Source organism: Sardina pilchardus, chromosome 4 (genome assembly GCF_963854185.1).
Source record: "Sardina pilchardus chromosome 4, fSarPil1.1, whole genome shotgun sequence".
In the NCBI taxonomy this organism is placed as follows: Eukaryota; Metazoa; Chordata; class Actinopteri; order Clupeiformes; family Clupeidae; genus Sardina; species Sardina pilchardus.
Genome location: NC_084997.1, coordinates 261,890 through 281,294, shown reverse-complemented (window position 1 = coordinate 281,294; position 19,405 = coordinate 261,890). Strand labels below are relative to the sequence as shown.

Genomic DNA, 19,405 nt, shown 5'->3' with positions numbered 1-19,405 from the left:
ATTCCCGGTCTCGCTGTGTTCATTCGCCCAAGAGCTGCAAAGTAATTTTTTCAACACTGTCTGAGTATGGAAAATAGCCTATAGTCTGCATGGCCTTCGACATCCCAGATATTGTAGTGTTTTCCTGAACAACTGTAGGTTACTCGTTTCAGGATGTCCAAGTAGAGCGAGTGACCAAAGGTCCTGTTTTTACGCACAGCGAATTGATATATGAAAAGCTAATATCAGCGTGCTTCATGAAGTTTTGCTTGACAGCAGTTGCTACTACATAGCCTATGTTGTCGGATTAGATGCAGCATTCGATTGACGTGTGTCTACTATTACGTATAAGGCCTATATAAACCGTGCGCTAAGGAGAAGCGCTCATTCACGTCTCCGTCGCCGGAGGGAGCGCCACGCTTTCTGTCGCTAGTGTACATCTGGACATGTATGGATCATTGGCTGCCAGTGACTCTAGCACACCAGTAGAGAACTGCATTTGGAGCAGTTGTTTTTTCTTTCTCCGTGGCGAAGATGAAGCAAAGAGGATCCACGAAACAACCCTCTTTACAACACATGACCTGAATGCGCAGTCCTAACTGGCCAGAGACCCAACTCGGAGCGTCCGCATCCCGACCGGTATGTGTACGTTGTTTTCATTGAGAGGCTAAGTTTCTAAAACGAAGCTCATATTTTATGAATTGTAAATTAGGGCTGTTCTCTCCAATGAAACGTCCCCTGTGTTTTCGCTCTGCTTAGAAAAACAGATTTTTTTTTTTTTATATCCCATCAAATACTTAGTGGTTTTATATTCTCATGCATGGCCAGACACTGATTTCTCTCCTTAGCTTTGAGTATCATCTTTGTTTGAAAAGCTGAGCTTTTTTTTACTCCAGTGACATTTTCTAATTTACTTGTGGTAGTTTCAAATGGTGTACACACCAAGTGGTTTTTGACATGCTATGTCACCATTACAATTTATTTAGCTTCTAAACAAATCTGTGAGCGTTTTAATCAGAGATAAAGCTGCCCTATGTATGTTGTACTGTGAGTAAAGTATGTGCACTTGCCTAACCAAACTCTTCTGTCAGTACCCATCGTTTTTAGGATAAAGAAGGAACAGTTATTGGAAATGTTACCAAGTTTTAAATGCCATTTGTTGTATTCTTCACTTTCAAAGTTGAACTCCACGCGGAAAATGCGCCTTTGTTTTCTTGAACACAATGTAGCGTACCTCACCTTTCACAACACACGCGTCTCCAACCCGGGTTAGGGAGCTTTAAGTAGGTTACTTTGGCCGGTTGCTTTCGCTTACGGCCATACCACGCTGAACACGCCCGATCTCGTCCGATCTCGGAAGCTAAGCAGCGTCGGGCCTGGTTAGTACTTGGATGGGAGACCGCCTGGGAATACCAGGTGCCGTAAGCTTTTCTCTCCATCAGCCAGTGAAACTTTTTTTTTTTTCAGGCTGTCTGTCTGTGCGTGCCTGCTCCCTAGTACGTAGACGTTCCAACCCCTTTGAATATTTGCTTCCTCCGTTTGAAAGCAAAATAAAGAAATACATAAATAAATAAATAAATAAATACATAGGTAGGAAATATAGGCTAAGCCAGCAACAGGTCGGAAAAAATTGCACGAGTTGACTGTAAACAGCTGGCGGATTGGGGGAGTTTTAGTGCTTGTTTTCATCTGGAATGTTTAGCTTATTTTTTGGGGTGACAGCTTTGTTTTCGATGTAGTTTTCACCGTGTTGTACAATTCCCGGTCTCGCTGTGTTCATTCGCCCAAGAGCTGCAAAGTAATTTTTTCAACACTGTCTGAGTATGGAAAATAGCCTATAGTCTGCATGGCCTTCGACATCCCAGATATTGTAGTGTTTTCCTGAACAACTGTAGGTTACTCGTTTCAGGATGTCCAAGTAGAGCGAGTGACCAAAGGTCCTGTTTTTACGCACAGCGAATTGATATATGAAAAGCTAATATCAGCGTGCTTCATGAAGTTTTGCTTGACAGCAGTTGCTACTACATAGCCTATGTTGTCGGATTAGATGCAGCATTCGATTGACGTGTGTCTACTATTACGTATAAGGCCTATATAAACCGTGCGCTAAGGAGAAGCGCTCATTCACGTCTCCGTCGCCGGAGGGAGCGCCACGCTTTCTGTCGCTAGTGTACATCTGGACATGTATGGATCATTGGCTGCCAGTGACTCTAGCACACCAGTAGAGAACTGCATTTGGAGCAGTTGTTTTTTCTTTCTCCGTGGCGAAGATGAAGCAAAGAGGATCCACGAAACAACCCTCTTTACAACACATGACCTGAATGCGCAGTCCTAACTGGCCAGAGACCCAACTCGGAGCGTCCGCATCCCGACCGGTATGTGTACGTTGTTTTCATTGAGAGGCTAAGTTTCTAAAACGAAGCTCATATTTTATGAATTGTAAATTAGGGCTGTTCTCTCCAATGAAACGTCCCCTGTGTTTTCGCTCTGCTTAGAAAAACAGATTTTTTTTTTTTTATATCCCATCAAATACTTAGTGGTTTTATATTCTCATGCATGGCCAGACACTGATTTCTCTCCTTAGCTTTGAGTATCATCTTTGTTTGAAAAGCTGAGCTTTTTTTTACTCCAGTGACATTTTCTAATTTACTTGTGGTAGTTTCAAATGGTGTACACACCAAGTGGTTTTTGACATGCTATGTCACCATTACAATTTATTTAGCTTCTAAACAAATCTGTGAGCGTTTTAATCAGAGATAAAGCTGCCCTATGTATGTTGTACTGTGAGTAAAGTATGTGCACTTGCCTAACCAAACTCTTCTGTCAGTACCCATCGTTTTTAGGATAAAGAAGGAACAGTTATTGGAAATGTTACCAAGTTTTAAATGCCATTTGTTGTATTCTTCACTTTCAAAGTTGAACTCCACGCGGAAAATGCGCCTTTGTTTTCTTGAACACAATGTAGCGTACCTCACCTTTCACAACACACGCGTCTCCAACCCGGGTTAGGGAGCTTTAAGTAGGTTACTTTGGCCGGTTGCTTTCGCTTACGGCCATACCACGCTGAACACGCCCGATCTCGTCCGATCTCGGAAGCTAAGCAGCGTCGGGCCTGGTTAGTACTTGGATGGGAGACCGCCTGGGAATACCAGGTGCCGTAAGCTTTTCTCTCCATCAGCCAGTGAAACTTTTTTTTTTTTCAGGCTGTCTGTCTGTGCGTGCCTGCTCCCTAGTACGTAGACGTTCCAACCCCTTTGAATATTTGCTTCCTCCGTTTGAAAGCAAAATAAAGAAATACATAAATAAATAAATAAATAAATACATAGGTAGGAAATATAGGCTAAGCCAGCAACAGGTCGGAAAAAATTGCACGAGTTGACTGTAAACAGCTGGCGGATTGGGGGAGTTTTAGTGCTTGTTTTCATCTGGAATGTTTAGCTTATTTTTTGGGGTGACAGCTTTGTTTTCGATGTAGTTTTCACCGTGTTGTACAATTCCCGGTCTCGCTGTGTTCATTCGCCCAAGAGCTGCAAAGTAATTTTTTCAACACTGTCTGAGTATGGAAAATAGCCTATAGTCTGCATGGCCTTCGACATCCCAGATATTGTAGTGTTTTCCTGAACAACTGTAGGTTACTCGTTTCAGGATGTCCAAGTAGAGCGAGTGACCAAAGGTCCTGTTTTTACGCACAGCGAATTGATATATGAAAAGCTAATATCAGCGTGCTTCATGAAGTTTTGCTTGACAGCAGTTGCTACTACATAGCCTATGTTGTCGGATTAGATGCAGCATTCGATTGACGTGTGTCTACTATTACGTATAAGGCCTATATAAACCGTGCGCTAAGGAGAAGCGCTCATTCACGTCTCCGTCGCCGGAGGGAGCGCCACGCTTTCTGTCGCTAGTGTACATCTGGACATGTATGGATCATTGGCTGCCAGTGACTCTAGCACACCAGTAGAGAACTGCATTTGGAGCAGTTGTTTTTTCTTTCTCCGTGGCGAAGATGAAGCAAAGAGGATCCACGAAACAACCCTCTTTACAACACATGACCTGAATGCGCAGTCCTAACTGGCCAGAGACCCAACTCGGAGCGTCCGCATCCCGACCGGTATGTGTACGTTGTTTTCATTGAGAGGCTAAGTTTCTAAAACGAAGCTCATATTTTATGAATTGTAAATTAGGGCTGTTCTCTCCAATGAAACGTCTCCTGTGTTTTCGCTCTGCTTAGAAAAACGGATTTTTTTTTTTTTAAATCCCATCAAATACTTAGTGGTTTTATATTCTCATGCATGGCCAGACACTGATTTCTCTCCTTAGCTTTGAGTATCATCTTTGTTTGAAAAGCTGAGCTTTTTTTTACTCCAGTGACATTTTCTAATTTACTTGTGGTAGTTTCAAATGGTGTACACACCAAGTGGTTTTTGCCATGCTATGTCACCATTACAATTTATTTAGCTTCTAAACAAATCTGTGAGCGTTTTAATCAGAGATAAAGCTGCCCTATGTATGTTGTACTGTGAGTAAAGTATGTGCACTTGCCTAACCAAACTCTTCTGTCAGTACCCATCGTTTTTAGGATAAAGAAGGAACAGTTATTGGAAATGTTACCAAGTTTTAAATGCCATTTGTTGTATTCTTCACTTTCAAAGTTGAACTCCACGCGGAAAATGCGCCTTTGTTTTCTTGAACACAATGTAGCGTACCTCACCTTTCACAACACACGCGTCTCCAACCCGGGTTAGGGAGCTTTAAGTAGGTTACTTTGGCCGGTTGCTTTCGCTTACGGCCATACCACGCTGAACACGCCCGATCTCGTCCGATCTCGGAAGCTAAGCAGCGTCGGGCCTGGTTAGTACTTGGATGGGAGACCGCCTGGGAATACCAGGTGCCGTAAGCTTTTCTCTCCATCAGCCAGTGAAACTTTTTTTTTTTTCAGGCTGTCTGTCTGTGCGTGCCTGCTCCCTAGTACGTAGACGTTCCAACCCCTTTGAATATTTGCTTCCTCCGTTTGAAAGCAAAATAAAGAAATACATAAATAAATAAATAAATAAATACATAGGTAGGAAATATAGGCTAAGCCAGCAACAGGTCGGAAAAAATTGCACGAGTTGACTGTAAACAGCTGGCGGATTGGGGGAGTTTTAGTGCTTGTTTTCATCTGGAATGTTAAGCTTATTTTTTGGGGTGACAGCTTTGTTTTCGATGTAGTTTTCACCGTGTTGTACAATTCCCGGTCTCGCTGTGTTCATTCGCCCAAGAGCTGCAAAGTAATTTTTTCAACACTGTCTGAGTATGGAAAATAGCCTATAGTCTGCATGGCCTTCGACATCCCAGATATTGTAGTGTTTTCCTGAACAACTGTAGGTTACTCGTTTCAGGATGTCCAAGTAGAGCGAGTGACCAAAGGTCCTGTTTTTACGCACAGCGAATTGATATATGAAAAGCTAATATCAGCGTGCTTCATGAAGTTTTGCTTGACAGCAGTTGCTACTACATAGCCTATGTTGTCGGATTAGATGCAGCATTCGATTGACGTGTGTCTACTATTACGTATAAGGCCTATATAAACCGTGCGCTAAGGAGAAGCGCTCATTCACGTCTCCGTCGCCGGAGGGAGCGCCACGCTTTCTGTCGCTAGTGTACATCTGGACATGTATGGATCATTGGCTGCCAGTGACTCTAGCACACCAGTAGAGAACTGCATTTGGAGCAGTTGTTTTTTCTTTCTCCGTGGCGAAGATGAAGCAAAGAGGATCCACGAAACAACCCTCTTTACAACACATGACCTGAATGCGCAGTCCTAACTGGCCAGAGACCCAACTCGGAGCGTCCGCATCCCGACCGGTATGTGTACGTTGTTTTCATTGAGAGGCTAAGTTTCTAAAACGAAGCTCATATTTTATGAATTGTAAATTAGGGCTGTTCTCTCCAATGAAACGTCCCCTGTGTTTTCGCTCTGCTTAGAAAAACAGATTTTTTTTTTTTTATATCCCATCAAATACTTAGTGGTTTTATATTCTCATGCATGGCCAGACACTGATTTCTCTCCTTAGCTTTGAGTATCATCTTTGTTTGAAAAGCTGAGCTTTTTTTTACTCCAGTGACATTTTCTAATTTACTTGTGGTAGTTTCAAATGGTGTACACACCAAGTGGTTTTTGACATGCTATGTCACCATTACAATTTATTTAGCTTCTAAACAAATCTGTGAGCGTTTTAATCAGAGATAAAGCTGCCCTATGTATGTTGTACTGTGAGTAAAGTATGTGCACTTGCCTAACCAAACTCTTCTGTCAGTACCCATCGTTTTTAGGATAAAGAAGGAACAGTTATTGGAAATGTTACCAAGTTTTAAATGCCATTTGTTGTATTCTTCACTTTCAAAGTTGAACTCCACGCGGAAAATGCGCCTTTGTTTTCTTGAACACAATGTAGCGTACCTCACCTTTCACAACACACGCGTCTCCAACCCGGGTTAGGGAGCTTTAAGTAGGTTACTTTGGCCGGTTGCTTTCGCTTACGGCCATACCACGCTGAACACGCCCGATCTCGTCCGATCTCGGAAGCTAAGCAGCGTCGGGCCTGGTTAGTACTTGGATGGGAGACCGCCTGGGAATACCAGGTGCCGTAAGCTTTTCTCTCCATCAGCCAGTGAAACTTTTTTTTTTTTCAGGCTGTCTGTCTGTGCGTGCCTGCTCCCTAGTACGTAGACGTTCCAACCCCTTTGAATATTTGCTTCCTCCGTTTGAAAGCAAAATAAAGAAATACATAAATAAATAAATAAATAAATACATAGGTAGGAAATATAGGCTAAGCCAGCAACAGGTCGGAAAAAATTGCACGAGTTGACTGTAAACAGCTGGCGGATTGGGGGAGTTTTAGTGCTTGTTTTCATCTGGAATGTTTAGCTTATTTTTTGGGGTGACAGCTTTGTTTTCGATGTAGTTTTCACCGTGTTGTACAATTCCCGGTCTCGCTGTGTTCATTCGCCCAAGAGCTGCAAAGTAATTTTTTCAACACTGTCTGAGTATGGAAAATAGCCTATAGTCTGCATGGCCTTCGACATCCCAGATATTGTAGTGTTTTCCTGAACAACTGTAGGTTACTCGTTTCAGGATGTCCAAGTAGAGCGAGTGACCAAAGGTCCTGTTTTTACGCACAGCGAATTGATATATGAAAAGCTAATATCAGCGTGCTTCATGAAGTTTTGCTTGACAGCAGTTGCTACTACATAGCCTATGTTGTCGGATTAGATGCAGCATTCGATTGACGTGTGTCTACTATTACGTATAAGGCCTATATAAACCGTGCGCTAAGGAGAAGCGCTCATTCACGTCTCCGTCGCCGGAGGGAGCGCCACGCTTTCTGTCGCTAGTGTACATCTGGACATGTATGGATCATTGGCTGCCAGTGACTCTAGCACACCAGTAGAGAACTGCATTTGGAGCAGTTGTTTTTTCTTTCTCCGTGGCGAAGATGAAGCAAAGAGGATCCACGAAACAACCCTCTTTACAACACATGACCTGAATGCGCAGTCCTAACTGGCCAGAGACCCAACTCGGAGCGTCCGCATCCCGACCGGTATGTGTACGTTGTTTTCATTGAGAGGCTAAGTTTCTAAAACGAAGCTCATATTTTATGAATTGTAAATTAGGGCTGTTCTCTCCAATGAAACGTCTCCTGTGTTTTCGCTCTGCTTAGAAAAACGGATTTTTTTTTTTTTAAATCCCATCAAATACTTAGTGGTTTTATATTCTCATGCATGGCCAGACACTGATTTCTCTCCTTAGCTTTGAGTATCATCTTTGTTTGAAAAGCTGAGCTTTTTTTTACTCCAGTGACATTTTCTAATTTACTTGTGGTAGTTTCAAATGGTGTACACACCAAGTGGTTTTTGACATGCTATGTCACCATTACAATTTATTTAGCTTCTAAACAAATCTGTGAGCGTTTTAATCAGAGATAAAGCTGCCCTATGTATGTTGTACTGTGAGTAAAGTATGTGCACTTGCCTAACCAAACTCTTCTGTCAGTACCCATCGTTTTTAGGATAAAGAAGGAACAGTTATTGGAAATGTTACCAAGTTTTAAATGCCATTTGTTGTATTCTTCACTTTCAAAGTTGAACTCCACGCGGAAAATGCGCCTTTGTTTTCTTGAACACAATGTAGCGTACCTCACCTTTCACAACACACGCGTCTCCAACCCGGGTTAGGGAGCTTTAAGTAGGTTACTTTGGCCGGTTGCTTTCGCTTACGGCCATACCACGCTGAACACGCCCGATCTCGTCCGATCTCGGAAGCTAAGCAGCGTCGGGCCTGGTTAGTACTTGGATGGGAGACCGCCTGGGAATACCAGGTGCCGTAAGCTTTTCTCTCCATCAGCCAGTGAAACTTTTTTTTTTTTCAGGCTGTCTGTCTGTGCGTGCCTGCTCCCTAGTACGTAGACGTTCCAACCCCTTTGAATATTTGCTTCCTCCGTTTGAAAGCAAAATAAAGAAATACATAAATAAATAAATAAATAAATACATAGGTAGGAAATATAGGCTAAGCCAGCAACAGGTCGGAAAAAATTGCACGAGTTGACTGTAAACAGCTGGCGGATTGGGGGAGTTTTAGTGCTTGTTTTCATCTGGAATGTTAAGCTTATTTTTTGGGGTGACAGCTTTGTTTTCGATGTAGTTTTCACCGTGTTGTACAATTCCCGGTCTCGCTGTGTTCATTCGCCCAAGAGCTGCAAAGTAATTTTTTCAACACTGTCTGAGTATGGAAAATAGCCTATAGTCTGCATGGCCTTCGACATCCCAGATATTGTAGTGTTTTCCTGAACAACTGTAGGTTACTCGTTTCAGGATGTCCAAGTAGAGCGAGTGACCAAAGGTCCTGTTTTTACGCACAGCGAATTGATATATATAAGGCTAATATCAGCGTGCTTCATGAAGTTTTGCTTGACAGCAGTTGCTACTACATAGCCTATGTTGTCGGATTAGATGCAGCATTCGATTGACGTGTGTCTACTATTACGTATAAGGCCTATATAAACCGTGCGCTAAGGAGAAGCGCTCATTCACGTCTCCGTCGCCGGAGGGAGCGCCACGCTTTCTGTCGCTAGTGTACATCTGGACATGTATGGATCATTGGCTGCCAGTGACTCTAGCACACCAGTAGAGAACTGCATTTGGAGCAGTTGTTTTTTCTTTCTCCGTGGCGAAGATGAAGCAAAGAGGATCCACGAAACAACCCTCTTTACAACACATGACCTGAATGCGCAGTCCTAACTGGCCAGAGACCCAACTCGGAGCGTCCGCATCCCGACCGGTATGTGTACGTTGTTTTCATTGAGAGGCTAAGTTTCTAAAACGAAGCTCATATTTTATGAATTGTAAATTAGGGCTGTTCTCTCCAATGAAACGTCCCCTGTGTTTTCGCTCTGCTTAGAAAAACAGATTTTTTTTTTTTTATATCCCATCAAATACTTAGTGGTTTTATATTCTCATGCATGGCCAGACACTGATTTCTCTCCTTAGCTTTGAGTATCATCTTTGTTTGAAAAGCTGAGCTTTTTTTTACTCCAGTGACATTTTCTAATTTACTTGTGGTAGTTTCAAATGGTGTACACACCAAGTGGTTTTTGACATGCTATGTCACCATTACAATTTATTTAGCTTCTAAACAAATCTGTGAGCGTTTTAATCAGAGATAAAGCTGCCCTATGTATGTTGTACTGTGAGTAAAGTATGTGCACTTGCCTAACCAAACTCTTCTGTCAGTACCCATCGTTTTTAGGATAAAGAAGGAACAGTTATTGGAAATGTTACCAAGTTTTAAATGCCATTTGTTGTATTCTTCACTTTCAAAGTTGAACTCCACGCGGAAAATGCGCCTTTGTTTTCTTGAACACAATGTAGCGTACCTCACCTTTCACAACACACGCGTCTCCAACCCGGGTTAGGGAGCTTTAAGTAGGTTACTTTGGCCGGTTGCTTTCGCTTACGGCCATACCACGCTGAACACGCCCGATCTCGTCCGATCTCGGAAGCTAAGCAGCGTCGGGCCTGGTTAGTACTTGGATGGGAGACCGCCTGGGAATACCAGGTGCCGTAAGCTTTTCTCTCCATCAGCCAGTGAAACTTTTTTTTTTTTCAGGCTGTCTGTCTGTGCGTGCCTGCTCCCTAGTACGTAGACGTTCCAACCCCTTTGAATATTTGCTTCCTCCGTTTGAAAGCAAAATAAAGAAATACATAAATAAATAAATAAATAAATACATAGGTAGGAAATATAGGCTAAGCCAGCAACAGGTCGGAAAAAATTGCACGAGTTGACTGTAAACAGCTGGCGGATTGGGGGAGTTTTAGTGCTTGTTTTCATCTGGAATGTTTAGCTTATTTTTTGGGGTGACAGCTTTGTTTTCGATGTAGTTTTCACCGTGTTGTACAATTCCCGGTCTCGCTGTGTTCATTCGCCCAAGAGCTGCAAAGTAATTTTTTCAACACTGTCTGAGTATGGAAAATAGCCTATAGTCTGCATGGCCTTCGACATCCCAGATATTGTAGTGTTTTCCTGAACAACTGTAGGTTACTCGTTTCAGGATGTCCAAGTAGAGCGAGTGACCAAAGGTCCTGTTTTTACGCACAGCGAATTGATATATGAAAAGCTAATATCAGCGTGCTTCATGAAGTTTTGCTTGACAGCAGTTGCTACTACATAGCCTATGTTGTCGGATTAGATGCAGCATTCGATTGACGTGTGTCTACTATTACGTATAAGGCCTATATAAACCGTGCGCTAAGGAGAAGCGCTCATTCACGTCTCCGTCGCCGGAGGGAGCGCCACGCTTTCTGTCGCTAGTGTACATCTGGACATGTATGGATCATTGGCTGCCAGTGACTCTAGCACACCAGTAGAGAACTGCATTTGGAGCAGTTGTTTTTTCTTTCTCCGTGGCGAAGATGAAGCAAAGAGGATCCACGAAACAACCCTCTTTACAACACATGACCTGAATGCGCAGTCCTAACTGGCCAGAGACCCAACTCGGAGCGTCCGCATCCCGACCGGTATGTGTACGTTGTTTTCATTGAGAGGCTAAGTTTCTAAAACGAAGCTCATATTTTATGAATTGTAAATTAGGGCTGTTCTCTCCAATGAAACGTCTCCTGTGTTTTCGCTCTGCTTAGAAAAACGGATTTTTTTTTTTTTAAATCCCATCAAATACTTAGTGGTTTTATATTCTCATGCATGGCCAGACACTGATTTCTCTCCTTAGCTTTGAGTATCATCTTTGTTTGAAAAGCTGAGCTTTTTTTTACTCCAGTGACATTTTCTAATTTACTTGTGGTAGTTTCAAATGGTGTACACACCAAGTGGTTTTTGCCATGCTATGTCACCATTACAATTTATTTAGCTTCTAAACAAATCTGTGAGCGTTTTAATCAGAGATAAAGCTGCCCTATGTATGTTGTACTGTGAGTAAAGTATGTGCACTTGCCTAACCAAACTCTTCTGTCAGTACCCATCGTTTTTAGGATAAAGAAGGAACAGTTATTGGAAATGTTACCAAGTTTTAAATGCCATTTGTTGTATTCTTCACTTTCAAAGTTGAACTCCACGCGGAAAATGCGCCTTTGTTTTCTTGAACACAATGTAGCGTACCTCACCTTTCACAACACACGCGTCTCCAACCCGGGTTAGGGAGCTTTAAGTAGGTTACTTTGGCCGGTTGCTTTCGCTTACGGCCATACCACGCTGAACACGCCCGATCTCGTCCGATCTCGGAAGCTAAGCAGCGTCGGGCCTGGTTAGTACTTGGATGGGAGACCGCCTGGGAATACCAGGTGCCGTAAGCTTTTCTCTCCATCAGCCAGTGAAACTTTTTTTTTTTTCAGGCTGTCTGTCTGTGCGTGCCTGCTCCCTAGTACGTAGACGTTCCAACCCCTTTGAATATTTGCTTCCTCCGTTTGAAAGCAAAATAAAGAAATACATAAATAAATAAATAAATAAATACATAGGTAGGAAATATAGGCTAAGCCAGCAACAGGTCGGAAAAAATTGCACGAGTTGACTGTAAACAGCTGGCGGATTGGGGGAGTTTTAGTGCTTGTTTTCATCTGGAATGTTAAGCTTATTTTTTGGGGTGACAGCTTTGTTTTCGATGTAGTTTTCACCGTGTTGTACAATTCCCGGTCTCGCTGTGTTCATTCGCCCAAGAGCTGCAAAGTAATTTTTTCAACACTGTCTGAGTATGGAAAATAGCCTATAGTCTGCATGGCCTTCGACATCCCAGATATTGTAGTGTTTTCCTGAACAACTGTAGGTTACTCGTTTCAGGATGTCCAAGTAGAGCGAGTGACCAAAGGTCCTGTTTTTACGCACAGCGAATTGATATATGAAAAGCTAATATCAGCGTGCTTCATGAAGTTTTGCTTGACAGCAGTTGCTACTACATAGCCTATGTTGTCGGATTAGATGCAGCATTCGATTGACGTGTGTCTACTATTACGTATAAGGCCTATATAAACCGTGCGCTAAGGAGAAGCGCTCATTCACGTCTCCGTCGCCGGAGGGAGCGCCACGCTTTCTGTCGCTAGTGTACATCTGGACATGTATGGATCATTGGCTGCCAGTGACTCTAGCACACCAGTAGAGAACTGCATTTGGAGCAGTTGTTTTTTCTTTCTCCGTGGCGAAGATGAAGCAAAGAGGATCCACGAAACAACCCTCTTTACAACACATGACCTGAATGCGCAGTCCTAACTGGCCAGAGACCCAACTCGGAGCGTCCGCATCCCGACCGGTATGTGTACGTTGTTTTCATTGAGAGGCTAAGTTTCTAAAACGAAGCTCATATTTTATGAATTGTAAATTAGGGCTGTTCTCTCCAATGAAACGTCCCCTGTGTTTTCGCTCTGCTTAGAAAAACAGATTTTTTTTTTTTATATCCCATCAAATACTTAGTGGTTTTATATTCTCATGCATGGCCAGACACTGATTTCTCTCCTTAGCTTTGAGTATCATCTTTGTTTGAAAAGCTGAGCTTTTTTTTACTCCAGTGACATTTTCTAATTTACTTGTGGTAGTTTCAAATGGTGTACACACCAAGTGGTTTTTGACATGCTATGTCACCATTACAATTTATTTAGCTTCTAAACAAATCTGTGAGCGTTTTAATCAGAGATAAAGCTGCCCTATGTATGTTGTACTGTGAGTAAAGTATGTGCACTTGCCTAACCAAACTCTTCTGTCAGTACCCATCGTTTTTAGGATAAAGAAGGAACAGTTATTGGAAATGTTACCAAGTTTTAAATGCCATTTGTTGTATTCTTCACTTTCAAAGTTGAACTCCACGCGGAAAATGCGCCTTTGTTTTCTTGAACACAATGTAGCGTACCTCACCTTTCACAACACACGCGTCTCCAACCCGGGTTAGGGAGCTTTAAGTAGGTTACTTTGGCCGGTTGCTTTCGCTTACGGCCATACCACGCTGAACACGCCCGATCTCGTCCGATCTCGGAAGCTAAGCAGCGTCGGGCGCGGTTAGTACTTGGATGGGAGACCGCCTGGGAATACCAGGTGCCGTAAGCTTTTCTCTCCATCAGCCAGTGAAACTTTTTTTTTTTTCAGGCTGTCTGTCTGTGCGTGCCTGCTCCCTAGTACGTAGACGTTCCAACCCCTTTGAATATTTGCTTCCTCCGTTTGAAAGCAAAATAAAGAAATACATAAATAAATAAATAAATAAATACATAGGTAGGAAATATAGGCTAAGCCAGCAACAGGTCGGAAAAAATTGCACGAGTTGACTGTAAACAGCTGGCGGATTGGGGGAGTTTTAGTGCTTGTTTTCATCTGGAATGTTTAGCTTATTTTTTGGGGTGACAGCTTTGTTTTCGATGTAGTTTTCACCGTGTTGTACAATTCCCGGTCTCGCTGTGTTCATTCGCCCAAGAGCTGCAAAGTAATTTTTTCAACACTGTCTGAGTATGGAAAATAGCCTATAGTATGCATGGCCTTCGACATCCCAGATATTGTAGTGTTTTCCTGAACAACTGTAGGTTACTCGTTTCAGGATGTCCAAGTAGAGCGAGTGACCAAAGGTCCTGTTTTTACGCACAGCGAATTGATATATGAAAAGCTAATATCAGCGTGCTTCATGAAGTTTTGCTTGACAGCAGTTGCTACTACATAGCCTATGTTGTCGGATTAGATGCAGCATTCGATTGACGTGTGTCTACTATTACGTATAAGGCCTATATAAACCGTGCGCTAAGGAGAAGCGCTCATTCACGTCTCCGTCGCCGGAGGGAGCGCCACGCTTTCTGTCGCTAGTGTACATCTGGACATGTATGGATCATTGGCTGCCAGTGACTCTAGCACACCAGTAGAGAACTGCATTTGGAGCAGTTGTTTTTTCTTTCTCCGTGGCGAAGATGAAGCAAAGAGGATCCACGAAACAACCCTCTTTACAACACATGACCTGAATGCGCAGTCCTAACTGGCCAGAGACCCAACTCGGAGCGTCCGCATCCCAACCGGTATGTGTACGTTGTTTTCATTGAGAGGCTAAGTTTCTAAAACGAAGCTCATATTTTATGAATTGTAAATTAGGGCTGTTCTCTCCAATGAAACGTCTCCTGTGTTTTCGCTCTGCTTAGAAAAACAGATTTTTTTTTTTTTATATCCCATCAAATACTTAGTGGTTTTATATTCTCATGCATGGCCAGACACTGATTTCTCTCCTTAGCTTTGAGTATCATCTTTGTTTGAAAAGCTGAGCTTTTTTTTACTCCAGTGACATTTTCTAATTTACTTGTGGTAGTTTCAAATGGTGTACACACCAAGTGGTTTTTGACATGCTATGTCACCATTACAATTTATTTAGCTTCTAAACAAATCTGTGAGCGTTTTAATCAGAGATAAAGCTGCCCTATGTATGTTGTACTGTGAGTAAAGTATGTGCACTTGCCTAACCAAACTCTTCTGTCAGTACCCATCGTTTTTAGGATAAAGAAGGAACAGTTATTGGAAATGTTACCAAGTTTTAAATGCCATTTGTTGTATTCTTCACTTTCAAAGTTGAACTCCACGCGGAAAATGCGCCTTTGTTTTCTTGAACACAATGTAGCGTACCTCACCTTTCACAACACACGCGTCTCCAACCCGGGTTAGGGAGCTTTAAGTAGGTTACTTTGGCCGGTTGCTTTCGCTTACGGCCATACCACGCTGAACACGCCCGATCTCGTCCGATCTCGGAAGCTAAGCAGCGTCGGGCCTGGTTAGTACTTGGATGGGAGACCGCCTGGGAATACCAGGTGCCGTAAGCTTTTCTCTCCATCAGCCAGTGAAACTTTTTTTTTTTTCAGGCTGTCTGTCTGTGCGTGCCTGCTCCCTAGTACGTAGACGTTCCAACCCCTTTGAATATTTGCTTCCTCCGTTTGAAAGCAAAATAAAGAAATACATAAATAAATAAATAAATAAATACATAGGTAGGAAATATAGGCTAAGCCAGCAACAGGTCGGAAAAAATTGCACGAGTTGACTGTAAACAGCTGGCGGATTGGGGGAGTTTTAGTGCTTGTTTTCATCTGGAATGTTTAGCTTATTTTTTGGGGTGACAGCTTTGTTTTCGATGTAGTTTTCACCGTGTTGTACAATTCCCGGTCTCGCTGTGTTCATTCGCCCAAGAGCTGCAAAGTAATTTTTTCAACACTGTCTGAGTATGGAAAATAGCCTATAGTCTGCATGGCCTTCGACATCCCAGATATTGTAGTGTTTTCCTGAACAACTGTAGGTTACTCGTTTCAGGATGTCCAAGTAGAGCGAGTGACCAAAGGTCCTGTTTTTACGCACAGCGAATTGATATATGAAAAGCTAATATCAGCGTGCTTCATGAAGTTTTGCTTGACAGCAGTTGCTACTACATAGCCTATGTTGTCGGATTAGATGCAGCATTCGATTGACGTGTGTCTACTATTACGTATAAGGCCTATATAAACCGTGCGCTAAGGAGAAGCGCTCATTCACGTCTCCGTCGCCGGAGGGAGCGCCACGCTTTCTGTCGCTAGTGTACATCTGGACATGTATGGATCATTGGCTGCCAGTGACTCTAGCACACCAGTAGAGAACTGCATTTGGAGCAGTTGTTTTTTCTTTCTCCGTGGCGAAGATGAAGCAAAGAGGATCCACGAAACAACCCTCTTTACAACACATGACCTGAATGCGCAGTCCTAACTGGCCAGAGACCCAACTCGGAGCGTCCGCATCCCGACCGGTATGTGTACGTTGTTTTCATTGAGAGGCTAAGTTTCTAAAACGAAGCTCATATTTTATGAATTGTAAATTAGGGCTGTTCTCTCCAATGAAACGTCCCCTGTGTTTTCGCTCTGCTTAGAAAAACAGATTTTTTTTTTTTTATATCCCATCAAATACTTAGTGGTTTTATATTCTCATGCATGGCCAGACACTGATTTCTCTCCTTAGCTTTGAGTATCATCTTTGTTTGAAAAGCTGAGCTTTTTTTTACTCCAGTGACATTTTCTAATTTACTTGTGGTAGTTTCAAATGGTGTACACACCAAGTGGTTTTTGACATGCTATGTCACCATTACAATTTATTTAGCTTCTAAACAAATCTGTGAGCGTTTTAATCAGAGATAAAGCTGCCCTATGTATGTTGTACTGTGAGTAAAGTATGTGCACTTGCCTAACCAAACTCTTCTGTCAGTACCCATCGTTTTTAGGATAAAGAAGGAACAGTTATTGGAAATGTTACCAAGTTTTAAATGCCATTTGTTGTATTCTTCACTTTCAAAGTTGAACTCCACGCGGAAAATGCGCCTTTGTTTTCTTGAACACAATGTAGCGTACCTCACCTTTCACAACACACGCGTCTCCAACCCGGGTTAGGGAGCTTTAAGTAGGTTACTTTGGCCGGTTGCTTTCGCTTACGGCCATACCACGCTGAACACGCCCGATCTCGTCCGATCTCGGAAGCTAAGCAGCGTCGGGCCTGGTTAGTACTTGGATGGGAGACCGCCTGGGAATACCAGGTGCCGTAAGCTTTTCTCTCCATCAGCCAGTGAAACTTTTTTTTTTTTCAGGCTGTCTGTCTGTGCGTGCCTGCTCCCTAGTACGTAGACGTTCCAACCCCTTTGAATATTTGCTTCCTCCGTTTGAAAGCAAAATAAAGAAATACATAAATAAATAAATAAATAAATACATAGGTAGGAAATATAGGCTAAGCCAGCAACAGGTCGGAAAAAATTGCACGAGTTGACTGTAAACAGCTGGCGGATTGGGGGAGTTTTAGTGCTTGTTTTCATCTGGAATGTTTAGCTTATTTTTTGGGGTGACAGCTTTGTTTTCGATGTAGTTTTCACCGTGTTGTACAATTCCCGGTCTCGCTGTGTTCATTCGCCCAAGAGCTGCAAAGTAATTTTTTCAACACTGTCTGAGTATGGAAAATAGCCTATAGTCTGCATGGCCTTCGACATCCCAGATATTGTAGTGTTTTCCTGAACAACTGTAGGTTACTCGTTTCAGGATGTCCAAGTAGAGCGAGTGACCAAAGGTCCTGTTTTTACGCACAGCGAATTGATATATGAAAAGCTAATATCAGCGTGCTTCATGAAGTTTTGCTTGACAGCAGTTGCTACTACATAGCCTATGTTGTCGGATTAGATGCAGCATTCGATTGACGTGTGTCTACTATTACGTATAAGGCCTATATAAACCGTGCGCTAAGGAGAAGCGCTCATTCACGTCTCCGTCGCCGGAGGGAGCGCCACGCTTTCTGTCGCTAGTGTACATCTGGACATGTATGGATCATTGGCTGCCAGTGACTCTAGCACACCAGTAGAGAACTGCATTTGGAGCAGTTGTTTTTTCTTTCTCCGTGGCGAAGATGAAGCAAAGAGGATCCACGAAACAACCCTCTTTACAACACATGACCTGAATGCGCAGTCCTAACTGGCCAGAGACCCAACTCGGAGCGTCCGCATCCCGACCGGTATGTGTACGTTGTTTTCATTGAGAGGCTAAGTTTCTAAAACGAAGCTCATATTTTATGAATTGTAAATTAGGGCTGTTCTCTCCAATGAAACGTCCCCTGTGTTTTCGCTCTGCTTAGAAAAACAGATTTTTTTTTTTTTATATCCCATCAAATACTTAGTGGTTTTATATTCTCATGCATGGCCAGACACTGATTTCTCTCCTTAGCTTTGAGTATCATCTTTGTTTGAAAAGCTGAGCTTTTTTTTACTCCAGTGACATTTTCTAATTTACTTGTGGTAGTTTCAAATGGTGTACACACCAAGTGGTTTTTGACATGCTATGTCACCATTACAATTTATTTAGCTTCTAAACAAATCTGTGAGCGTTTTAATCAGAGATAAAGCTGCCCTATGTATGTTGTACTGTGAGTAAAGTATGTGCACTTGCCTAACCAAACTCTTCTGTCAGTACCCATCGTTTTTAGGATAAAGAAGGAACAGTTATTGGAAATGTTACCAAGTTTTAAATGCCATTTGTTGTATTCTTCACTTTCAAAGTTGAACTCCACGCGGAAAATGCGCCTTTGTTTTCTTGAACACAATGTAGCGTACCTCACCTTTCACAACACACGCGTCTCCAACCCGGGTTAGGGAGCTTTAAGTAGGTTACTTTGGCCGGTTGCTTTCGCTTACGGCCATACCACGCTGAACACGCCCGATCTCGTCCGATCTCGGAAGCTAAGCAGCGTCGGGCCTGGTTAGTACTTGGATGGGAGACCGCCTGGGAATACCAGGTGCCGTAAGCTTTTCTCTCCATCAGCCAGTGAAACTTTTTTTTTTTTCAGGCTGTCTGTCTGTGCGTGCCTGCTCCCTAGTACGTAGACGTTCCAACCCCTTTGAATATTTGCTTCCTCCGTTTGAAAGCAAAATAAAGAAATACATAAATAAATAAATAAATAAATACATAGGTAGGAAATATAGGCTAAGCCAGCAACAGGTCGGAAAAAATTGCACGAGTTGACTGTAAACAGCTGGCGGATTGGGGGAGTTTTAGTGCTTGTTTTCATCTGGAATGTTTAGCTTATTTTTTGGGGTGACAGCTTTGTTTTCGATGTAGTTTTCACCGTGTTGTACAATTCCCGGTCTCGCTGTGTTCATTCGCCCAAGAGCTGCAAAGTAATTTTTTCAACACTGTCTGAGTATGGAAAATAGCCTATAGTATGCATGGCCTTCGACATCCCAGATATTGTAGTGTTTTCCTGAACAACTGTAGGTTACTCGTTTCAGGATGTCCAAGTAGAGCGAGTGACCAAAGGTCCTGTTTTTACGCACAGCGAATTGATATATGAAAAGCTAATATCAGCGTGCTTCATGAAGTTTTGCTTGACAGCAGTTGCTACTACATAGCCTATGTTGTCGGATTAGATGCAGCATTCGATTGACGT

At 42.7% G+C, this 19,405-nt stretch overlaps 11 non-coding genes across 11 annotated transcripts; all 11 read left to right on the top strand.

Annotated features, from left to right (window-relative positions):
* The first annotated feature begins 1,288 nt into the window (after positions 1-1,288).
* LOC134079320 (5S ribosomal RNA) lies at positions 1,289-1,407 on the top strand. The gene has a single exon (XR_009938962.1). It is a non-coding gene; the product is annotated as a 5S ribosomal RNA (ribosomal RNA).
* A 1,617-nt stretch (positions 1,408-3,024) lies between these two features.
* Positions 3,025-3,143, top strand: LOC134079318 (5S ribosomal RNA). The gene has a single exon (XR_009938960.1). It is a non-coding gene; the product is annotated as a 5S ribosomal RNA (ribosomal RNA).
* A 1,617-nt stretch (positions 3,144-4,760) lies between these two features.
* On the top strand, positions 4,761-4,879 carry LOC134079317 (5S ribosomal RNA). Its single transcript, XR_009938959.1, has one exon. It is a non-coding gene; the product is annotated as a 5S ribosomal RNA (ribosomal RNA).
* Positions 4,880-6,496: 1,617 nt separating this feature from the next.
* LOC134079316 (5S ribosomal RNA) lies at positions 6,497-6,615 on the top strand. The gene has a single exon (XR_009938958.1). It is a non-coding gene; the product is annotated as a 5S ribosomal RNA (ribosomal RNA).
* Positions 6,616-8,232: 1,617 nt separating this feature from the next.
* On the top strand, positions 8,233-8,351 carry LOC134079315 (5S ribosomal RNA). The gene has a single exon (XR_009938957.1). It is a non-coding gene; the product is annotated as a 5S ribosomal RNA (ribosomal RNA).
* A 1,617-nt stretch (positions 8,352-9,968) lies between these two features.
* Positions 9,969-10,087, top strand: LOC134079314 (5S ribosomal RNA). Its single transcript, XR_009938956.1, has one exon. It is a non-coding gene; the product is annotated as a 5S ribosomal RNA (ribosomal RNA).
* Positions 10,088-11,704: 1,617 nt separating this feature from the next.
* LOC134079313 (5S ribosomal RNA) lies at positions 11,705-11,823 on the top strand. The gene has a single exon (XR_009938955.1). It is a non-coding gene; the product is annotated as a 5S ribosomal RNA (ribosomal RNA).
* A 1,616-nt stretch (positions 11,824-13,439) lies between these two features.
* Positions 13,440-13,558, top strand: LOC134079374 (5S ribosomal RNA). Its single transcript, XR_009939012.1, has one exon. It is a non-coding gene; the product is annotated as a 5S ribosomal RNA (ribosomal RNA).
* A 1,617-nt stretch (positions 13,559-15,175) lies between these two features.
* Positions 15,176-15,294, top strand: LOC134079312 (5S ribosomal RNA). The gene has a single exon (XR_009938954.1). It is a non-coding gene; the product is annotated as a 5S ribosomal RNA (ribosomal RNA).
* Positions 15,295-16,911: 1,617 nt separating this feature from the next.
* Positions 16,912-17,030, top strand: LOC134079311 (5S ribosomal RNA). The gene has a single exon (XR_009938953.1). It is a non-coding gene; the product is annotated as a 5S ribosomal RNA (ribosomal RNA).
* A 1,617-nt stretch (positions 17,031-18,647) lies between these two features.
* On the top strand, positions 18,648-18,766 carry LOC134079309 (5S ribosomal RNA). Its single transcript, XR_009938952.1, has one exon. It is a non-coding gene; the product is annotated as a 5S ribosomal RNA (ribosomal RNA).
* Positions 18,767-19,405: the final 639 nt, after the last annotated feature.